The sequence below is a fragment of the Equus quagga genome, chromosome 2 (genome assembly GCF_021613505.1).
Source record: "Equus quagga isolate Etosha38 chromosome 2, UCLA_HA_Equagga_1.0, whole genome shotgun sequence".
NCBI classification, from domain to species: Eukaryota; Metazoa; Chordata; class Mammalia; order Perissodactyla; family Equidae; genus Equus; species Equus quagga.
Window position 1 is genome coordinate 45,675,399 of NC_060268.1, and position 20,969 is coordinate 45,696,367.

Here is a 20,969-nt window from a genome sequence, read left to right on the forward strand (position 1 = left end):
TTAAGGCATTGAATATTAGGGTGTTTTGGGGTTTTTTTTCCATTTTTTTTCTTTTTTATGCAGTTGTAGCCCAGATATCCCACAGCTGTATTTTCCATCCACACAAAATTAGTTCCTTGATGTTTACTCTGTTTCCTTCATTCTTCCTTTTTTCATTTTAAAAAAACATATTTCCGTTTGCAAAAAACAGAATATAAATCAGAAGCATCTTCTTTTTCTAGAATATTTGGAAAGTTTCACTTGGCAGCTTCAGGTGGAGGAGAAAGGTGAGCCTTTTCCTCATTGTGTTCTTAAATGTCCAGCCAACTGTACTTCAAACTTGAGTCCTGGCCCATTTCAGAGGATTATACATCTGTTTTGTGCAACTGCACAGAGATTTTGTGAATGGGTGCATTTTCAGAACCAAACATAGTAACAAAAGTAAAAAATTCGCGCAGAACTTCCTGAAAAAAGAATTAACTGTTTTCCCAGTTTCCAACAACTTAATACCCTTTTATCACAACTTGAAGCAAAGTATTAATTCTTGAACTGAAATGCTCTTCCTTGTTTATTTCCTTACACAAATGCTTGCGTAATTTTGTCTTGCACATAATCCTTCTCTGCAATTTTTATAGTAACTGAAAGCAATTTCCAGATTTATTTTGAAAGCCAAATGATTCCTCATAACATCTTTATGAAGTGTATTTGGAGAGGGGTTGGAATAATTGTTTTTCAAAGAAAGAGTAGAGGCAAAGAAGGATGAGGTGATAGATTAAATCTACATAATGAATCACTGTACTAGTTTAGAACTTGGCTCATTTATTCAGTAAATATTCAGTAATCCCATTATTTTTCTAGTTCTTCATATACTAGAATATATTTCTTGTGTTTTCTCTTATACTCCATGTGCCTTTTACTTTTAAACAAAGAAATTTCATCATCTCACAGTTCTAGAGGCTAGAAGTCTGAGATCAAGATGTCAACAGGGTTGGTTCCTTCTGAGAGTTCTCAGGAAGACTCTGTTCCAGGTCTCTCCCCTGGCTTCTGGTGGTTTGCTGGCAATCTTTGGATTTCCTTGGCTTGTAGAGGCCTCAACCTGATCTCTGCCTTGACGCTCACTTGGCGTTTATCTTGTATACATGTTTGTCTTCAAATTTCCCCTGTTTTATAAGAACACTAGTCATATTGGATTTGCGCCCACCATAATGACCTCATCTTAAGTTGATTACCTCTGTAAATACCTTATCTCCAAATAAGATCACATTCTGAGATACTGGGGTTAGGACTTCAACATCTGAGTTTTTGTGGGGGACACAATTCAAGCCAAACATCATGTAATATATAATAGCAAAAACATGTATTCATTTACTATTAATTGATTAATTTAGAAGTATTTATTGAGCACTCACTACATGCAAAACACTGTGCTCATATGTCTTTTAAAGGGATAATTTTACCTCAATATTTTTTTGATTCTTCTTAGCATACAACCCAAACTTACACAGTCACACACTATCAGGAGGGAACATTCTACTACTCTGGTTCCAAAAGCAAAGAAAAGAGAAGAGCTGAGGAAAGTAGAAATGTTAACCTAAGTCCAAAAAAGGCACACTAGAATGATTTTTATCCTTTAGCTATAATAGAGCAAAAATGAAGGGTTTTCCAAAAGAGGACCAACATTTTCCCCTGCCTCCACTTAAGCAATGACTCTTACACAAGACTTTCTGTGTAATTTCTCTTTATGTAACTCCTGATTCAGAAAACCTTTGGCTTTAAAGACTGGGTAACTCCAGAAGATCAAGACCTTATTATAACTGAAATATCTGTTTTAAAGACAATACAATGCTCTGCTATTTGAAGTAAGAGGATAAAAGATTGCTAGAGCTAAAAAGGACTCCAGAGATCATCTGCTTCAAGGGGCGAGGAGGTTTCATCCTATGTTGTTTTAATGTAGGTTTTATTATCACTTAGATATGGTAAGGCCAACAGATCAAGAGATGACTGCCATTGAAAAGACAGTTTATAATATTAGCAGATCCCAAAAGAAGGGGGCACTCGATGCCATGGGGGGCCACAGGGGGAAGCACCAAGGTCAGGCAGGAGGCAGAGGGAGGTGAGAACTGTGGGCAAGAACTGTGGGAAGGAACAGGCAAGGCAGAGTAAGTAGGTTTAGGATTGGCTAATTTGGATAATTTCAGCAGATTCTGGAACATGGGCACTATTCCTTGTTGTCTAGTACCTGACCGTGGGGTGATTAGGGCAGGTGGATAGTGGCTCAGAGTGAGAGCCTGATAAAGAAGGTGGTTGTGTTATGGGCTCTGGATTGGTTGGTTTGCATTTGAAAAGTGTGCTCCCAGGCCAGTTGTTTCCTTTTTCTAGGAATTGGCTAACCTTGGGAGGCAGAGTACATCCAGGGTCAAGAAGGCCCCAGATATCAAAGCATCAAAACACAGAAAACAAAAGACATAGTTAACACAAATGTGTCATTTCTAGTTGATTGGTAGAGACTTCCTAGATGGGATGTTGATAGTGATCCTGAAATCATATATTGGCTCAGTAAAAAAGAGTGATGTTTGATTCTCGGTGTCTGCCATGGACACTGGGGTGAGATGTAACCGTGTATTTGTCATCACCCATTTAATCCAACTCTTCCTATAAAGATGATGAAGATATGGTCCAGAGAGGTAGATTAACTAGCCCAAAATCACACTGCTAGTTAGTCATGGGCCTGGAAATACAGCCCAGATCTTTTGACTCCCAAATTAGTGTTCTCTACTAAGCATGCTGGCTTAACAAACTACCCACAAAGCAGAGGTACTAGGTATAGACAGCAGCGTGATTTCAGCCCAGTCCCCCACAACATCACCTGTACTTTTTGGAGGAAGAGATCTTTTGTGCTGGGGCCTATCATTGTTTAATTATTCCTGTGCAGTCTGCTGCACGTTCTTCTATAGGCTGTGACATCCTTGTGGGTCTGTTCTTTTTTGTGACCACCATGCATGCCCTTCTTTGTTGAAGAAGCTCCAAGCCTGGTCCAGAGCCCTCTCCAACCCATCCAGAGCGGTTGCTGTTCTCCCAGGGAACCTGGCCAGCATGAGCCGAGTGATGGAGGTCCTCCCTCCTGTCCTAATTAGTTACCGATTCTCTGATTGGACTTTTCTTTGATGTTCAGCTCTTGACAGCAGTTTCTCTTCTTGAGCTGCCCTGTCCTGCAGCATTAATATTAGTCTCCTCCACAGCCAAGGTGATCCTGAGATAAATATTTTGTGACTTTTTGAGGGACAATATTTCTCAGTCCTCTAGAACAACACCCAATGTCCTGAGCTGTAGGAAGGGCAGAATTATGAACATTCAACACTATTTGTTCATTTATTGTCTATCAGGCAAGCATACAGTAGTGAGCATGTACTAAATGTAAGGCCCTTTTCTAAATATTCTGGGAGTTGTAAAAATGGTTAAGAAATGGTCCTTGCTATTAAAATAATCTAAAGGGAGAGATCAAATAAATAGTGACAGAACTAGAATTATATTGCATAAAATGTCTAGCTGGTCACCTAATCCATTTTCTTTTCTTCCTGGATACAGTGTTAGATTAAATTTATCAGCCTCCCATGCAGTTAGAGGTGGCCAAATTACCGAATTCTAGTCAAGGGAGTGGTGAGCCAAAATGATATGCACTCCTTTTGGGTCCAGCTCATAAAAACTTACTTTAAAAACTTAAAAGATCCTTCATTGCTCTTTTTTCTTTTTCTTTCACCTTGATACATATGAACATAACAGCCTTGGAAGCCACATCTTAAAGATAGCAGAGCCTCAAGATGGAAGGATCCTGGGTCCCTGCATCACCACTTGGAAGAGAGCAGCACACAAATCAAGAATACACATTTGGACTTTTCCTGAGCGAGGAATAAGCTTCTATTACGTTTAAGCCTAGATAGATTTGGAGATTGTTTGTTATAGCAGATAGCATTATCTAAACTAATATAGACTAGAATCCAAGTTTCCCTACACCTAGTTCAGTTCTATTCCCTCCAAACCACAGATCCATGTGAAGTAATTTGATAATGCCCCAATTTAAACCCTAATAAATTTACAAATCACATCCTAAGTCATCTAAGAGAATTAATACATGAACAGTCAAAATTAATGGGTGTTAAGAAGGGACACCATGGGGCCAGCCCCGTGGCTGAGTGGTTAAGCTCCACTTTGGCAGCCCAGGGTTTGTCAGTTCGGATCCTGGGTGCGGGCCTACACACTGTTCATCAAGCCATGCTGTGGCAGCATCCCACATAGAAGAACTAGAATGATTTATGACTAGGATATATAACTGTGTACTAGGGCTTTGGGGAGGAAAAAAAACAAAGAAGGAAAACCTGCAAAGCATGTAGATCTGTGTGAAACAGTGGAGAAGGATGACTCTGTTGAGCAAACCTAGTGTCCAGTTTATAACACAAGGTTAGTGCTTGAGGCACTGATCTGCCGTTTCTGGATTCCAAGTTTGGGCCAACTATTCCGAGGGTTATAAGAGGAGGTTTCCCTTGGCTGATCTGGTTGTAGCATGCTGCAAACTCACATCTCCCAAGGCTCTTTGTTTCTGCCTCTTGAACTCCCAAATAAAATTGCCAAGTACTAGTGATTCCCATGGTAGGGCACAAACTCTTTTGACACGTGACTGACCCTAACTGCCTCCTTAGTGCAATTGGTGGACACTAAAAAGGCCCACCCAAATGACAGACTGGAGGCAAAGGCACACCTGTGAAGGAGACATAGTTTTTCTTTAATATATTAAAATTTTCCTTTTAGAAACTCTCTAAACCACTCTCCTTACACTTACTTTCTGGCTCCTCAGTACATGCAGTCTTCCAGCTAGATGCCCAGGGTCCCCAAATTTAGCACTTTACCCTGGCCCTCCCTTAGGGTGTCACTACCCACTTCACTTTTCATTCTCATATTCAAAAAACCTACCCAAATTGTGAGCTAAAAAAGCTAAAGTCACCGTGGGATGTCTAGTGGTTACAAATGTTACGCTGCCTGGAAGGGACTCTAGTCCATTAGGTTACATCTGTCTAAAATTAGCTGGACAACATCTTGGGTCCAAAAGGAGGAGGTATAATTAAGAGAACTGTCAATGGACTAGGAATAGGAGATTACAGAACTCTAGGTAACAATGCCCCTGGCCACCTGGGGTAGGTTGCAGGGAGAAGGGCTGGGATGGCTTCCGCTGGGGAAGAAAATTTTGCAAAGGAGAAGTGAGAAGGTGTTCTGCTTAAGAACAGTCCTGACTTTAAGACATCTTTTCCCTGAGAAAACATGCATAGGCAAAAATAGTAAACTGCACGCACTCAAGAGAATTGAACAGATAATATACTTCATATAAGTTGCAAAATGCCGAAGTTGGTTCTTATGCTATAATATTCAGCATCAATAGTTAAGAACGCCCCGGGTAAGTTATTTGTCTGACCGAAGAAACAGCATCCTGTTTTTTATAAATGGTTTGAGGGGGTGGAAATAATGGCTTTGGTCATTTTGTCTTATTTTTATAGGATACTTGATTCTGTTTAAGACTAGCTTGTGAATTTGGGCTTGTTCTGATTTATAAGTGACCTTTGGAGGAGTCTGAAGTTGTTCCTGGAATTTATACCACAGGGATTCCCTTTCTGTCCTCCTTAGTTAACTGCTAAACATATCACACATAAATGCGATGGGAAGGCAGACAAACATTTCAATTACTTTCAAAAGGAAGCTTATGTTGGGAAATATTTGAGCTACATCCATCTTGTGGGTTTCTTTTGTCTAATTCAAGCATTCTTTCATAATTTGTCCTTCCTGATAAATCATTACTCAAAAGCATTTAAGCTTATTGTTCCCTCTTCAGAGTACTGGTGGTAACCCAACACTCATTCCAATGTTGCCTCTGACTTCAAGATTTGGTAACCCCACCACATGATTTAACAAAGTGCTTCATGTGAAAGGTCACCCCTAAGATCCCAGTTCCTGAGAGGAGGACATTCCCTACCCTGCTGACATGTTGGTTTCTAAGATCTAGTGTGGCATTTCTGTGTTCTTTCTTTTCCTGAAACATTTCAGAGATAAGAAATGAAGAGAAGAAGCTGCTTCTAGAAGCTGTGGATGTTTGTCCCCTTGGTGACCTGAATGACAAATGTGGGTAGGACAGGAAATGGGAAAGTGATCTGCCTGCCAGAATATCAGCAGATGTCCTTCTGGATGCATCATCTGTATTGCACTAAAAACACATGGAAGTTGTTTTTCACAGAGGCAGAGCTCTGCCCCAAAGTTGGCACCAGGTCAGTTCCATACTGGGTAACTATTGGGGAATTTTTTTACTTCAATATTACTGTCATTATGCCATTTCCTTGCTCAAAAATATCCCGTGGCGTGGTAGTGCTATTGTCTGGATGTTTGTGCCCCCCCCCCCCCCCCCCCACAATTCATATGTTGAATCCTAACCTGAAAGGTGATGGTATTACGAGGTGAGGCCTTTATGAGGTGATTAGGTCTTAAGGAATGACCCCTCATGAATAGGATTAGTTCCCTTATAAAAGAGGCCTGAGAAAGCTCTCTTGCCCATTCCCAGCATGGGAGAACACAGCAAGAAGGCACTAGCTGTCAACAAGGAAGTGAGCCCTCACCAGAACTCAGTGATGCTGGCACCATAATTTTGGACCTCCCAGCCTTCAGAACGGTGAGAAATAAATTTCTGTTATTTATAAGCCACCCAATCTATGGCATTTTGTCATAGCAGCGTGAACAGACTAAGACAAGTAGGCAGAATAATGGTCTCTCCAAGATGTTCATGTTCTAATCTCCAGGACCTGCAAATATGTTACCTTACATGGCAAAAGGGCCTTTGTAGAATGTGATTAGGGTCAAGGACCTTGAGATGAGGCAATTAGTATGGATTATCCAGGTGGACCCAATATAATCACATGCATCCTTAAAAGTAGAGAAGTTTTGCCAGCTGTGGTTGGGGTGGGTGGTGGTAGGGGTGGGAGGATGTGATAATAGAAGGTCTAGAGAGATGAAGGGAAAGAAGGAGAGATTTGAAGCATTCTCACTGCTTGACTCACAGTCGTCCACACCTACCCTGACTATTCCTGCCACCACACCTTTTCTCACACTGTTCCTCCTCTGCTTCTCCCACCTCAATTTTAGAAATCCATGGTCTGCATCCCACTCTGCAATGGAGCCAAATCCAACCCATAATGGTTCTTTTACTTTTGCACTCCTGCACCACTCATCGCGTTACTACCTTGTACACTTATCAATCTAGGGATTTCTTTACATCCTTAAAAAATTATTAAGGACTCCAAAGATCTTTCATTTATGTGAGTTATATCTATAACATTTACTATATTGGGAATTAAAACAAAGAAAATTTTAAAACAATTATTTACTAATTTATTTAAAAATAAATTATACAATTATTATTATACTATAATAACTGCATTTCACGTTAACATAAATAACATTTTAATAAAGATAGCTGTATTTTCCAAAACAAGAAAATGTAATGAGAAGTGTAGCCTGTCTCACAGTTTTGCAGATCTCTTTGATGTCTGGCTTAATAGGAGACAGCTGGATTCTCCATCGATCACTCTATATTGTTTTGGTTAAAATATCTGAAGAAAATATGGCCTCAAACTGATTACAGTTGTAAAAGGGAAGTTATTTTAAAAGGATTTCCAGATAATTCTAGATATTCTTCTTTGATATTATACCAAAACTCAATAAGTGGTAGTTTCTTAAAGGTTAATTGCAACGTATAATGCCAAACTATATCAATGACTCAGTTAATACTCTGTTACATTAAAATCCATTGATTTCCCTTGCACTTTGAATGGAATTTTGCCCCATGCATGATTTTGTAGCATGCATGATTGGTGGTGATTTGGAAAACATTGATTTATTCAGTTATGCACATGTTACAAGTATTGTGTGATATCAAAAAATCACATTTGCTAAAACCACCAATCTCATCAGAAAAGTATCTATGTGTTGAGAAACTGTCAAATTCGTAGTGGTAGATACAAGATTTTGAAAGTTCTAATTTTCTCTTGAAAGCTTGAATTTTGTGGTCAACAGATAGTGTCAGTTATTTTCCTCTATATGACAGGCTCACTTCATTCATTTTTGAAAAAAAATGCTGGCAAATATCCAAGTCTGAAACCCCAAACTGACCCAGTTTGTCAGTCCTTATTTCATGAAAAACATGGTAAGTCCAGCTTACAATTCAAACTGCAATGAGAGAAGGCATTGACATCCAACATCTTTGCCCTTGGACTTCCAGCAAGACACAGGTTTCCCTGTAAGTGAGCATCAAAGTTCCAAAAGGTCTGTCCAGTGTTCCTTTGATCAGAGCAATCAAATCCACAGCCATGTGCCAGCACAAGAGAAGTGGGCGATGTTGCCATAGAGATCCTGCTTGGCACAACCAGGTAGCAGGGAGGCAAAGCTGAAGGAAAAGTCACGTTGCCCTTCCAGTTTTTTCTACAGCCTCTCTTCCTGAGTGATGGAGATTAGGAGGTAACAGAGAGCCTAGGAGGAAGGGGAAGATTTCCCACCAGCCACTTCAACCTCTTGATGGCTAAAATTGAGGTGAGATGAGCCTCAGCAGCAAAGGGAAGATAAGATCTGGAGAGGAGTTTTAGAAGAATAAACTGAACTGAAGCTGTGAGCTTTCCAAGTTCATTTCCCATCTCTTCCCATTCTATTCATTGAGAATACCTGGGAGCCAGCCCTGGTGGTCTACTGGTTAAGATTCGGTGCTCTCACCACCGCAGCCTGGATTCATTCATTTCCGGTCGTGGAACCACACCACCCATCTGTCAGTTGTCATACTCTGATGCCAGCTCACATAGAGAACTAAAACTAACAACCAGATACACAACTATGCACTGAAGCTTTAAAAAACAAGAATACCTGGCCCCAAGCAGAGATATATAATCATCAGAAAAGAACCAACATAAAACACAGACCAGAGAGAAAGAAGAGAGGAGTGGGGCAAGGGGGCTCAAGGGGAGTCTGGGGGAGAGGGGCCTAGGGAGAGGAAGAGAAGGCAAAAAAGAGGAAGATAACTAACTATAGAAAAAAATAAATAATTCAAGTAGTTATAATTTCAAAGAAATTTTAAAACTTAAAAATGCTCAATGAGAGATAATAAGAAGAGATTAAAAAACAATGGAAGATAATAAGCAAATTGATGAAGCAAGTTGGAAGAGAAAAGAAAAACATTACATAGAGGAAAATCATAGTGAAATAATAAAAATAGAATACGGACAATATAAAATGAAACAAGATATAAGACAGTATATAGAAAAATATACAAAGAAAATGAAAAAATGAAGCTATCTATAATTTATAGAGAAGACAATATACGTGTAAAATATACAGAATACTTCATGTTCATAAAGAACATGGAAAAAAAGAAGCAACAAAAATATTCAAAAATATACTAGAAGGAACTTTCTTGACATAAAGATTTGAATCTGTAGACAAAAAAAACAAACCATGCGTAGTGCCAAGAAAAATTAGTACACAACGTAGAGAAGTTACTGAACTTTAAGGATAAAGAAATACGTTTGTTTGTTGTTGTTTTTATCTTCTGTTTATGAGTGAGATCATACAGTATTTGACTTTCTTCCTCTGACTTATTTCACTTAGCAGAATACGCTCAAGGTCCGTCTATGTTGTCGCTAATGGCAAGGTTTCATCTCTTTTTATAACTGAGTAGTATTCCATCGTGTATGTATAGTACATCTTCTTTGTCAATTTGTCCCTTGAAACACATAGAGACAGAGATTGGATTGGTGGTCACCAGAGTGGAAGCGGGGAGGGAGGACGATGAAAGGGGCATCAGGGCACATGTGTATGGTGATGCATGGTAGTTAGTCTTTGAGGGGTGAACATGATGTAGTCTACACGGAAATTGAGAATTAATGATGTACACCTGAAATTTAAAAAAAAGAGATGTTAATGAGTAAACCAAGAACCCTAAAAAACAAAAAGATAAAAAAATAAATAAATAAATAAGGAGAAAGAAATAATATAGGCATCCAAGCAGAAAAATAGAAGTGTCACGTTAAAGGGGGAAATTGAGTTCTCCTTAAACTTGTCCATGGCAACTCCTGATGCCGGAAAATAGTGGAACAGTCACTAAAAAATCAAAGGGAAGTATGAGCAAAGAATTTTATGCCCAGATAAGTTGCTTTTCAAATATTAAGGCAACAGGCATTCTCAAGCATGCAAAAACCCACCGACTACAGCACGCATAATTTGTTCTTGAAAAAATGAAAAAACTTGAAAATGAAACCAGGCCAACTAACATATGAATCAAAATTGAAAAGTTGGAAATAAAGAAACTGTGGTTTAAAAAAGCAAGTGTGGTACATAGTAAACAGATTTAAATTTAGATTAAGACTAAACAATTATGAAAATATGGTTACAGAAAAAATACAACTGTTAAAAATCTTTAAATTGTAAAAATAATTTAACAAAAATCAGAAACTAGAGAGGAGGCAGATTGGAATAAAACTAAAGTGTGTTAATTTTCTTATCTCTCATAGCAAGGGATCAATAGATGAAGTCTGCATCTGTTTGTTATATTTCCTTCACAGAAGGACAGAGCATCTGATTGCTTTCTGTGGACACCATCAACAAATCTATTGACAAACAATTTCTTTGGAGGCAGGAGAAAAACAAGTCACCACCACATCTCCATCTCCAAAGTTAAGAACTAAAAAGACATCTTGAAGAATAAAGTCAGAGTTGGGCTTCATCACAGGAGAGGCAAATCCATGGTTAATAGGATTTTAATATTTTCTTCATCTAAGAAAATATGGGTGTAGATTAAGAAAATGTTTCATATTCTCCTTGTGATTACTGGGTTATACAAGAGCTGTCAGCAAGACAGTTGAAAATTTTTTCTTCCTGATTTTGTTTATGATTTTACGAAGACTAACCATATTGACTAGACTAACTTGCCCATTGGTGGTCATTTTTTCCTATTTAGCAGTGTTATAAGTGGATACATGAGAGTGATTCATATGACCACACTTATATGACAGCAAAAGCAGAAAAATAGTACGAATCCTTGTGGTATAACTTGGCTAGGGAAATGTATAAATATAAAATTACAATGGAAGATGAAATTTCCAGTGACTAAACAATTTTGCATAACATGTACAAAGCCAAGAATGCCATACCCTGCTATATAGAAACTCAGAGGAAGCACAAACAGAGGTTGGATTGCGCATTTGGTTAGATTTCATTTCAGAAATCTCCCAGAGCTGAAAGAACATGGACACTGGCGTCAGACAAGCTGGATTCTAAAACCCGGTGCTGCCTCTTTTCTATGGAGTATCTTTGGACAAATTGGGCACTTAAAATCTACTAAAGCGATAGTTTCCTCATTTATAAAATAATAACAGTAACAACCACATCACCTACCATAGGGATGTTGTGAAAACTGGTGCAATAATATATGTGGTGAATTTATTAAGTGTGTAGTAGGATAAGTTCTCAATAAACGGCAGCTGGATATGGCCAATTAAGAAAAAAGCAACAAGAGGGGCTGCTTAGTGGCCAAGTGGTTAAGTTCGCACACTCTGCGTGGATGGCCCGGAGTTCGCCAGTTCGGATCCCAGGCACAGACCCATGCATCACCTATCAAGCCATGCTGTGGCAGGCATCCCACATATAAAATAGAAGAAGATGGGCACAGATGTTAGCGCAGGGCTAATCTTCCTCAAAAAAAAAAAAAAGCAACATGAAATGCTTAGATCTAGAAAGCAGTTCTGGAAATCTTTTTAACTAGTTGGAGAAGACAGTCATCTTCCTTTCACTTGTTATTGCAGAAATTGTCAACCAGACAGGAGTCCTGAGTTCTAAGCCAAGATCCTCTGTGAACATTCTGTGTGGCCTTGGACAGACCATTTCTCTTCTTCTAGCCTTAGTTTCTTTGCCTGTATGATAAGGGGATCACTACCTACCAATATGTTGTTAGGGCCTAAAAAATATAGAAGGCGTAAGAACTCTGAAAAAGGTGGTGTTCTATACCAAAGTGAGGAGACAGCCAGTGATGTCAACAATTATGCTTTAATTTCCACACTTTCTCTTTATTTCACTTTGCTATTCTTCCTCTTAAACTAAGGAGCTAAGAAGCTGTGTGCTCTTGGAGGGGGACACTTTCTTTCTTTTATTTATGTTTTTTATTTGGATTGCTAAAATAATTTTTTAATTGATGTCACAATAGTTTATAATATTGTGAAATTTCAGTTGTACATTATTATTTGTCAGGACCTTATAAGCTCTTTTTTTTTTTTTTGAGGAAGATTAGCCCTGAGCTAACTACTGCCAGTCCTCCTCTTTTTTGCTGAGGAAGCCTGGCCCTGAGCTAACATCCGTGCCCATCTTCCTCTGCTTTATATGTGGGATGCCTACCACAGCATGGCGTGCCAAGCAGTGCCATGTCTGCACCCGGGATTCAAACCGGGCAACCTCGGGCCGCCGAGAAGTGGAATGTGCAAACTTAACCGCTGCGCCACCGGGCCAGCCCCTTGTCAGTCACCTTATATATGTGCCCCTCTACCCTTTATGCTCACCTCCCAGCCCCCTTCCCCTCCGGTAACCACTTATCTCTTCTCTTTGTCCACGTATTTGTTTATCTTCCACATGTGAGTGAAATCACAGGTGTTTGTCCTTCTCTGTCTGGCTTATCTCACTTAGCATAATAGGAGGGGGGCATTTTTATGTCTCTGTGCCCCCCTAGGGATCCCTCTGAATGGAATATCCTTCCCCCTCATTGCACAAAAGTCTCTATTCCTCAAGGCTCAGCTTAAAGGTCACTGCTCTTTGAAGCCTTCCTTATCTGTCCCCTTATCTGTGTTCTCATAGTATACTGTCTCTTTGGCAGCTCTTATCACGTTGTCTGGTGGTTATTTCTTTATAGGTCTGTCTCTCTCACTAGCATATAGCAACTAGCTCCTTGTAGTGGAGACATTTCCTATCACCATCATCTGGCAGAGTGAGTGGCTTAGATGAGGAGCTCAATAAACATTTAGGGGGAGATGGAAGCTACAGGGGAGAGGAAATGACTAGCTACTGAGTAGCTAATAAGTGTCAGATATGTACCAAACCCTTCAAACACATTATCTCATATAATTGTTCTATCACTGACATGCTTTCATGTATTCATTCATTTAATAGATATTTATTGAGCCTTATACTATGTGCCAGGCACTGTTCTAAATGTTGGGAACACAGCCACTCTTACATGCTTAATTCCAAGGCAAGGGAGACAGACAACAAACAAACAAATTCGCAAAAGAATATATCTAAAATGTCAAGTTGCAATATATTCTACAAAGAAAAATAATACTGGATAAGAAAATAAAGAGTTATGGAAGTTGGGATAATGTTCTGTTTTAGATTAAGGACCAAGGAAGCACTCTGTGGTAAGGTAACATTCAAACAAAGAACTGAATGAAGTAAGCTGAGGAATTATAGATATTGGAAAGAGACTCTTCCTGAAAAAGGGCTAGGCAGTGCAAAGGCCCTGAGGCAGGAGCACATGCGACATGTTTGAGGGCCAACATGGAGGCTAGTATGTCTGGAGAAGAGTGATCAAGGAGCTGAATGATCTATGATATTAGAGAGGTAATGGAAGAGAACATATCATGTAAACTCTTGTGGGGAGGGCATGGGAAGATCTTGTGATTTTATTCTCAGTGAGAGAGGATGGCATGGGAGAATTTTGACTAGAGAAGTCATCTCTTTGGATGCTGTGGGAAATGTAGACTATGGTGGAGCAAGGTGGATGGAGGGGACTGCTTACTCCTTTCCTGCAACAGTGGAGGAGAAAGATCATGGAAGATGAGGCCAGGATGACAGCAGTGGAGACCAGGTACTAGATATAGTTTAAGGTACAGCCAATAGATTTGCTGATGAATTGGAGGTGTGGAGTGAGATTAAGAGGCTTTAGGCCTGAGAAACTGGAAAAGTGAAGACACTACATACTAAGGTTGGGAAGGTTGTGGAAAGAATAAGTTTGGGGAAGAAAATGAGGAGTTTGGTTTGGACATGTTAAGTCTGGGATGTCTATTATATATCCAAATGGAGTTGTTGAGTAGGCAATTTGATTTAAGCGTTTAGAATTCAGCAGTAAGGTTATGACTGGAAATACAGTCTTTTGAGAGTCATCGGCATAAAAAATGGTGTGTAAAGTCAAAGGATTGGGTTAGGTTACCTAGAAAATCAGGGTAAACAGGTGAGAAAAGAGGTCTGAAGACTGAGTCCTGGGCACTCCAATGATTAGAAGTTGGCAAGGTAAAAAAATTAAGCAAAAGAGGCTGGGAAAGAATGGCCACAGAGGGAAGAAAGGAGTGAAGAGGGAGTCGTGTCCCAGAAGCTAAGCACAGGACGTGGTTCAAGAAGGGAAATGATCCCAAGGGTCACTTGCTCCTCATAGGTCAAATGAGGCCTCAGAATTGATTTGGTAGGTTTCTTATTACCATTGGATTTGGTCATTTTAGTAGGCAGCTTTATCCCTCTTTGACATGTAATCAAACTGGGGTTCAAAAAGATTAAGCAACTTGTCCAAATTCAGACAGCTTGAAAGTGGGAGTTGTGACTGAAGCACAAGTCTGCTGTCCCCAAAGCCAGTACTCTTTTTCCTCCTTTGGTCACAGTTGTACAGGTGGCCCTACACCAGGTACCTAGCCAAGGGGGCAATTAGGGACTGAAATCTAGCTTGTGCGCTGCTCACTGAACCAGGTGCCTTGGAGCAGGGAGGAGTCTGACTTGGGGGAGGGATCTCTCTTCCCACAAAGACCGGAGAGACTTGGGCATTGGGAGGGAGAGTGATAAGAAATTGGAAAAGTCAAAAGAAAAGATAAAAATTAACTTAATAAAGTAAATTTGACCGTTGGCTGTGTATCAAGATCACCTGTGGATATCCTAAAACATATGGATCCCTAGGCACCACTCCAGACCTAGTAAATCAGAATCTCCAAGAATGGCCACCTGTGTACCCTAGCTCTTGTGGGTAGATTGTACATCCCAACATCAAAAGACCTTAAAATCTTACCACACTTACATAGTATCCAGAAGGCTGTGGCTCTTTGAATTTGAGTGGGACACTCCAACACATGCAACAACACAGAGCAGAGGAGAGTCCAGAATGGATTTTCTCTCTCTATTCTGGACATCCTTACTTCTGTCCCCTCCAATGTATTTGGGGTCTTAATACTGGTGACCCCCATATGCTACTCCCCTTGTGACCAGCATAGAAACCTCTTTTCTTTGGGCCTTCTTTTCTTTTTTCCCTCTTCCAAGGTCTTTTGGATTATATGCTTTGCCAATCCTCCCTTTGCCTTCCATCAAATTCAATCATTTATCTTGTCTAGCTGAGCTGGGAGGGCTCTGGCTTCTGTGAGAGGAGGGGAGACAGAAAATAAGCTTGGAAGAAGCATTCATTCTCTAGTCTAACTTCAGGGTGATTATTTAAAAGGCTGTGAGACCTTTCACATTGTGGGGATTAACCTCCAACAAGAATGGCTCCCATATATCATTACTCGAAAAGAGTTTTTGTCCCCTTTTGTCCTCCTAGCTTCGGAATGTGCCAAGCCTCAGAAAAGTTGTGGAGTGGTGGGGGCTGGAGGAGGATGCAAAGAGAAACAAACCTCAACTATCATTTTTCAAAAGCTCCAAAGGTGAACATGTTGGGGAGTTAGATTTGATCATCACTGACGTTATCTGGCTCCCTACCCCACTCCTATCTCCTTGTGGACAAGGAACTTGGAGCCCATGAGAATTAAGTGACTTAGACAAGGTCATGTAGCAAGTTTAGTGGCAAATCAAGGGTTAAAAATCAGGAGACCCGATTCTCAGTCTGGCACAGGAGAGAGATGAATCTAGACTAGTGGGATTGTAGTTCTAGGGTGCCATGTCATCACCTAGGACACCGAAAGCAATCCTGATACCTGGCCCCACCACAGATTCTGATACAGTAGCATGGGATAGAGCCTAGAAATCACAAGACATTTCTGATGCTCAGCCAGGTGTGGGGGACTAAGACATAAGGCAATCAGCGTGGTCTATCTGGGGAGCTTATAAGTCTCCAGCTGGCTTTTTTTTTTTTTTTCAAAGTTTGGCCCTGAGCTATCATCTGTTGCCAATCTTTTTTCTTCTCCCCAAAGCCTCCCTGTACATAGTTGTATATTCTAGTTGTAGGTCCTTCTAGTTCTGCTATGTGGGATGCCACCTCAGAAATGGCTTGATGAGCAGTACCATGTCTGCGCCCAGGATCCAAACTGACAAAACCCTGGGTTGCTGAAGGAGAGCGTGCAAACTTAACCACTCAGCCATGGGGCCAGCCCTAGCTGGCTTTTCCTAGAAAACAACCCACCATAAGCTGAAAGTGAAATGAATGCCAATAGAGATTTAAAAATGCGAAGGGACAACGAGCAGAGTATAGGTGAGGAAAGAGAAAACTAGATTGCGCCCAACCTTCTCTAGCTCAGTCTCATCTTGAAGCTTAGCTGAAGATTTTTGGATTCTACTGCTATCTCTGTCTGGGAAACATCAAGTGGAACAGCAAGGCAGAAAGGAGATTACTCCAGAGGACAGTGGAAGGACATGGAACCTTTGGCTTCTTGAGTCTCTGGCTTGTGTCTTGCTCAGGCTGGCAGGCACCACAAGTCATTAGTATGAGTTGACTTTCCTGTGGTCATGGTGAGCTCAGCCCTGGACTCTCTCCAGTTCCTGGGAGACCATCTCAACTAGCGCTAAGAGCCTTGGAAGGCTCAGCTGAAAGCACAAATCAAGAGAGAACAGTACTGGACTTCCTGCTCCTGATTTGGAGGAGAAGTATCCCTGGAAGGAATGAAGATTGAAGACCCCTCAACACTGGGTCTCTGGTCTGCCTATCACTTTCCATAGATTATGCAGCTGCTCATTCCATTGTGTTGCAAAAAGCAAGAGGGGATTCAATGTGGCCAGTGATATAAATACACTCTCTTCTCAAGATCCCAAGGAACACTCCATTTTCTTTTCATTTAAATTAATTATTGGGTCCCCTAACTCCTTACATAGTGGCCAAATAAAGGTTGTTTGCGTGACCTTTTTGTGTAGGGGTAACTGAGACTTGAAACCCGCACAAACAGTGGGACCCTGAGTCACGGCTTTGGAGTGCAGTCAGGGGCAGCTAGCAAGCAAAGCAAGAAAAATAAGCCCATCCTTTAGGATGCCACCCCAGTGGTGGCACCATCCCAGCTGGCTATGCCACAACCACTGACCAAAGCGCCATTAGGCAGCCTTAACAGATGGAATTCTCTCTCAGTGTTGTCTGGAGCTAATTAGGAGCAACAGCACAGCTGTCCCTGTATTGTCCATGTTGCTATAGTGAGCTAGTCTGGCTTTCCTGAATGTGATTGATTGGGGCCCACTTCGTCCACTTGGAAGGTGAGGGTCAGTTCTACAGATAAAGTAAATATTCTCTGCATGGTATGAATAAGTCTTAAAGAAGGCTGCCCTGCCAGAGACTACCTCACTGCTCCCACTGTCCTCCCTAAACTTTGTATCCTCTTTCAAAATGCACTTACTCCTGCAAGATTTAGCACATTAAGCTTATTGAGGATTCAGTTGCAATTTAGTATAATTTCATTGGTTTATGCACAGCGTATAAGATAGGGCTGAGAATACTGAGTGTGTGTATATGTATGAGGTGCTGGGGAAGGCATAGGAAGACCTTTTATGGCTATGATGCCAGTCTTGGAAGTCTGGAAAACAGAGACAGCACAGGGGACCTGGTAGTGGGTGTTGAGGAGGCATTAGGGGAGAAAGCTAAGGAAAGGGGAGAGAGTGTGCCTTTCATCAGCATTCTCTAAATGTTCTTACAACTACCTCAGAATCACTTGGCAAACTTTTAAAAAAATGCAAATGCTAGGACTCCATGCAAAGATACTGTGGCACAGTGAGTCTGGGGTGGGATCAACCGAGTTTAAGAACCATCACCTGTAGAGGCCCTTCATCTTCCTCACAGTTTTTGACGACGTCTGAATGGCTTTTCCTTACAAACGCTTTTCACTTGGAAGGCTAGCCTCGTCTCCCTCATTGATCTTCTAAGCTAAAAATGGAAAGGAGCAGGAAAAGCAGATTCAAATGAGAAAGATCTTCCAAATGTGAGGTAAATGAGGCAATCCCTACCCTGGACCTGTATGTAAATGGAGAGCAAGTTTTCTTGAAGTGGCTCAGTTTCCAGTGGCTGAGACTGACTCTTCTTGATTCCTTTAGTCCTTTAAGCCTTGGAATTCTGTCAGCCTCTGAAAATTCACAAACAAATATTCAAGGAAATACGAAATTTCAATCTGGTACCTTCCAGTGAGAGATGCTTGTGAAAGCCAATGAATGATGGGGGCTCTTTGTGCCTTGTTAGTGCAGGTATCCTGGGGAGTGGGCAAGATCAGCCCAAGAACCCCAGCTCCAGAGTGTCCTGAGACAACATAGCCATGTTGAACACCTGTGAGTGATAGGAATGGAGAGGGGTCAATGGGGAAGATCGGTAATGGACACCTCTTGTTATTCCCCAAATACTTTGATGGTACTTAATGTTTTTACTGAGTTGAACCTGCTCAGTGTCTGAAGGGATTCAGATCTGAAACCATTTCAGCATGTAATTTTTATCAGACTGTAATTGGTCCAATATTTGAACCAATTTGGATTTTCACTTAATGAGTTCCTTATCCAGATCTAAATGACTCTGGAATCGTGTCCAAACTTGAATTGATTCAAACTGTAACTATTTCTGAATGATGACAGGTTCGGTGGTGGTTTCATGGAGCCCTGTGGAGCTATGTGGGAAGGCTGGGACAGGAACAGCAGTGGGATCCTTACGCATCCAGCTCTTAGTGGTTGAAGGGTTCTGTAACCAGATAATCCAGTGCCCCCAAGCCAGAGAGCACAAAGCTATCACTGGTCCCCCGAGTGGAGGCTACCCCTGGCTTGTGACTCATAGTAAAATATCCTGACTACTCCAAGGCCAGTTTGTCTCCAGAGCTCCCCTTACATTTTTCCTTTGTAGAAGGGAAAGCAAGTCCAGGCCTGGGGTTGTGTTTGCATGAGAGAGAATCATGAGAAATCTAGGTTCTGAGTACAGAAGGGCTCAGAACAAGTAGGTGTCACAGGCTGGTGATAATCAATGCTGCTCAAAGAATTCAACCAACAACTTTGACCCTATGTAAAATAGATTGTTTTCTATAGAAATAATCAACTCTCAATGACAATAGAAACAACTTTGGAGGAGATACATGATTATTTGGAATCCTGAGACTACAGGCAACTTGGACACACACCAGATACTTAGATAAAACTTGTATCTAAAGATTAGCTTCCATATCAAAAGATAAAGCCTCCATTCTCATGACTAGGATGTGAGCCACTTAACAGCTCAATAAGACATTAAAAATGTAGAAAGAATAGTTGCCATCTTTAGTTTATAAACAATATCAAAGTGATTTGAGTGAACTCCTTAGGCAAAGAGAACCAAAAGGATATTATGCATTGCTTTATACTTCTATGCCCTTGCCAGAATAGCTGACAAAAGAGAATATTTGGTAGGATTCTAATTAAAACCATAGGATCATAATCAAATAATCTTGTCTTTAATCAAAACTGTGGCCCTGGGTAAAGTTCAAAGGTAAATCAGCAATGATATCTCAAAGTGCTTAGCCAACACATAACAATATTTGGTTCTTCTTGTTCAGCTCATTTCCAATAAAATACAAGACAGACATGTGCAGATTTAATAATCTGTGTAGGAAAAGTTTCCTTGGATAAGCATCTTATTTTGCTTAAACTTCTATAGACATTTTTTGGCACTATTTGAAAATTTCTAGGAGTACTGGTCAAATTAAATTACAAACTCATGATATTTTCCTTTAGTTAATAAACTATCGGAGCCAAGGAAGAAGCTATCCATCATGCTTTGTTTATGTTCTTTAGATGATAGTCCTCAAATCTGGTACATTTTATTACTGGTCTCTAAATATGTTGTGGACATCTTCACAAATATTGAAGGCCAATTACTGGCATCTTTGCTTCATTCCCTTAAAAAATGTTAGTCCGAATCTCAGATCTCAGGGAGGTCCTACCTAGCATTTAGGTCTGACTTTATAAGGCATAAAGTCAAAAGAGAAGAGACACTAATTCTGATATCTCTTCATCATGTTCTAATTCATTCTGAGGATCTGTGAGAAGGACTTTGCTGGGAGAGTTTCCATCTTCCATGTTGCAATTGCCAGCATCCAAACTAAACAGGTTTCAACACTTGTGGTGGCACCTAGGGCTTTTAAATTCCTCTTTATCACTAGAGTGCTGAGAGACACTTGACATTTACTTAATTTACTCAACAAATAAGAACCATAGTGGATAAAATGCATTGATTTTTCTATTATTTATTTATTTATCTGTTTGTTTGTTTGTTTGTTTGAGGAAGATTAGCCCTGAGCTAACATCTGCCACCAATCCTCCTCTTTTTGCTGAGGAAGACTGGCCCTGAGCTAACATCCGTGCCCATCTTCCTCTACTTTATATGTGGGACGCCTACCACAACATGGCTTGCCAAGCGGTGCCATGTCCGCACCTGGGTCTGAACCGACCAACCCTGGGCTGCTGAAGCAGAATGTGTGCACTTAACCCGCTGCGCCACCAGACTGGCCCCGCATTGATTTTTCAAAAGTCACTTTTCCGCCCACCACCCACAGCCATAAGTTTATTTATTTGGAGGAATACTAAAATGAATTCCTACCAATAGTATGAAATGTAGCAAATCTAAAATTGTACGTGTGTGGGAACTTTGGAGAAAACATATAGACAGGATGCTTGTCTCATCTGTTCCTTTGCATCCTGCTGAATTTATCTTGTAAAGAATGAGATTGGTCCCAGTTCTCCATGCCTCAGTATCAGTATCTGGAAAA

The 20,969-nt window shown here is 40.6% G+C and overlaps 1 long non-coding RNA gene across 1 annotated transcript in view; it reads right to left on the reverse strand.

Annotated features, from left to right (window-relative positions):
- Positions 1-7,510: 7,510 nt before the first annotated feature.
- The window catches only part of LOC124235944 (uncharacterized), a 65,406-nt gene continuing 51,947 nt past the window's right edge, over positions 7,511-20,969 (reverse strand). The window contains exon 3 of the long non-coding RNA XR_006887610.1: positions 7,511-9,946. This is a non-coding gene — a long non-coding RNA (uncharacterized LOC124235944). The remainder of the gene's footprint in view (positions 9,947-20,969) is intronic.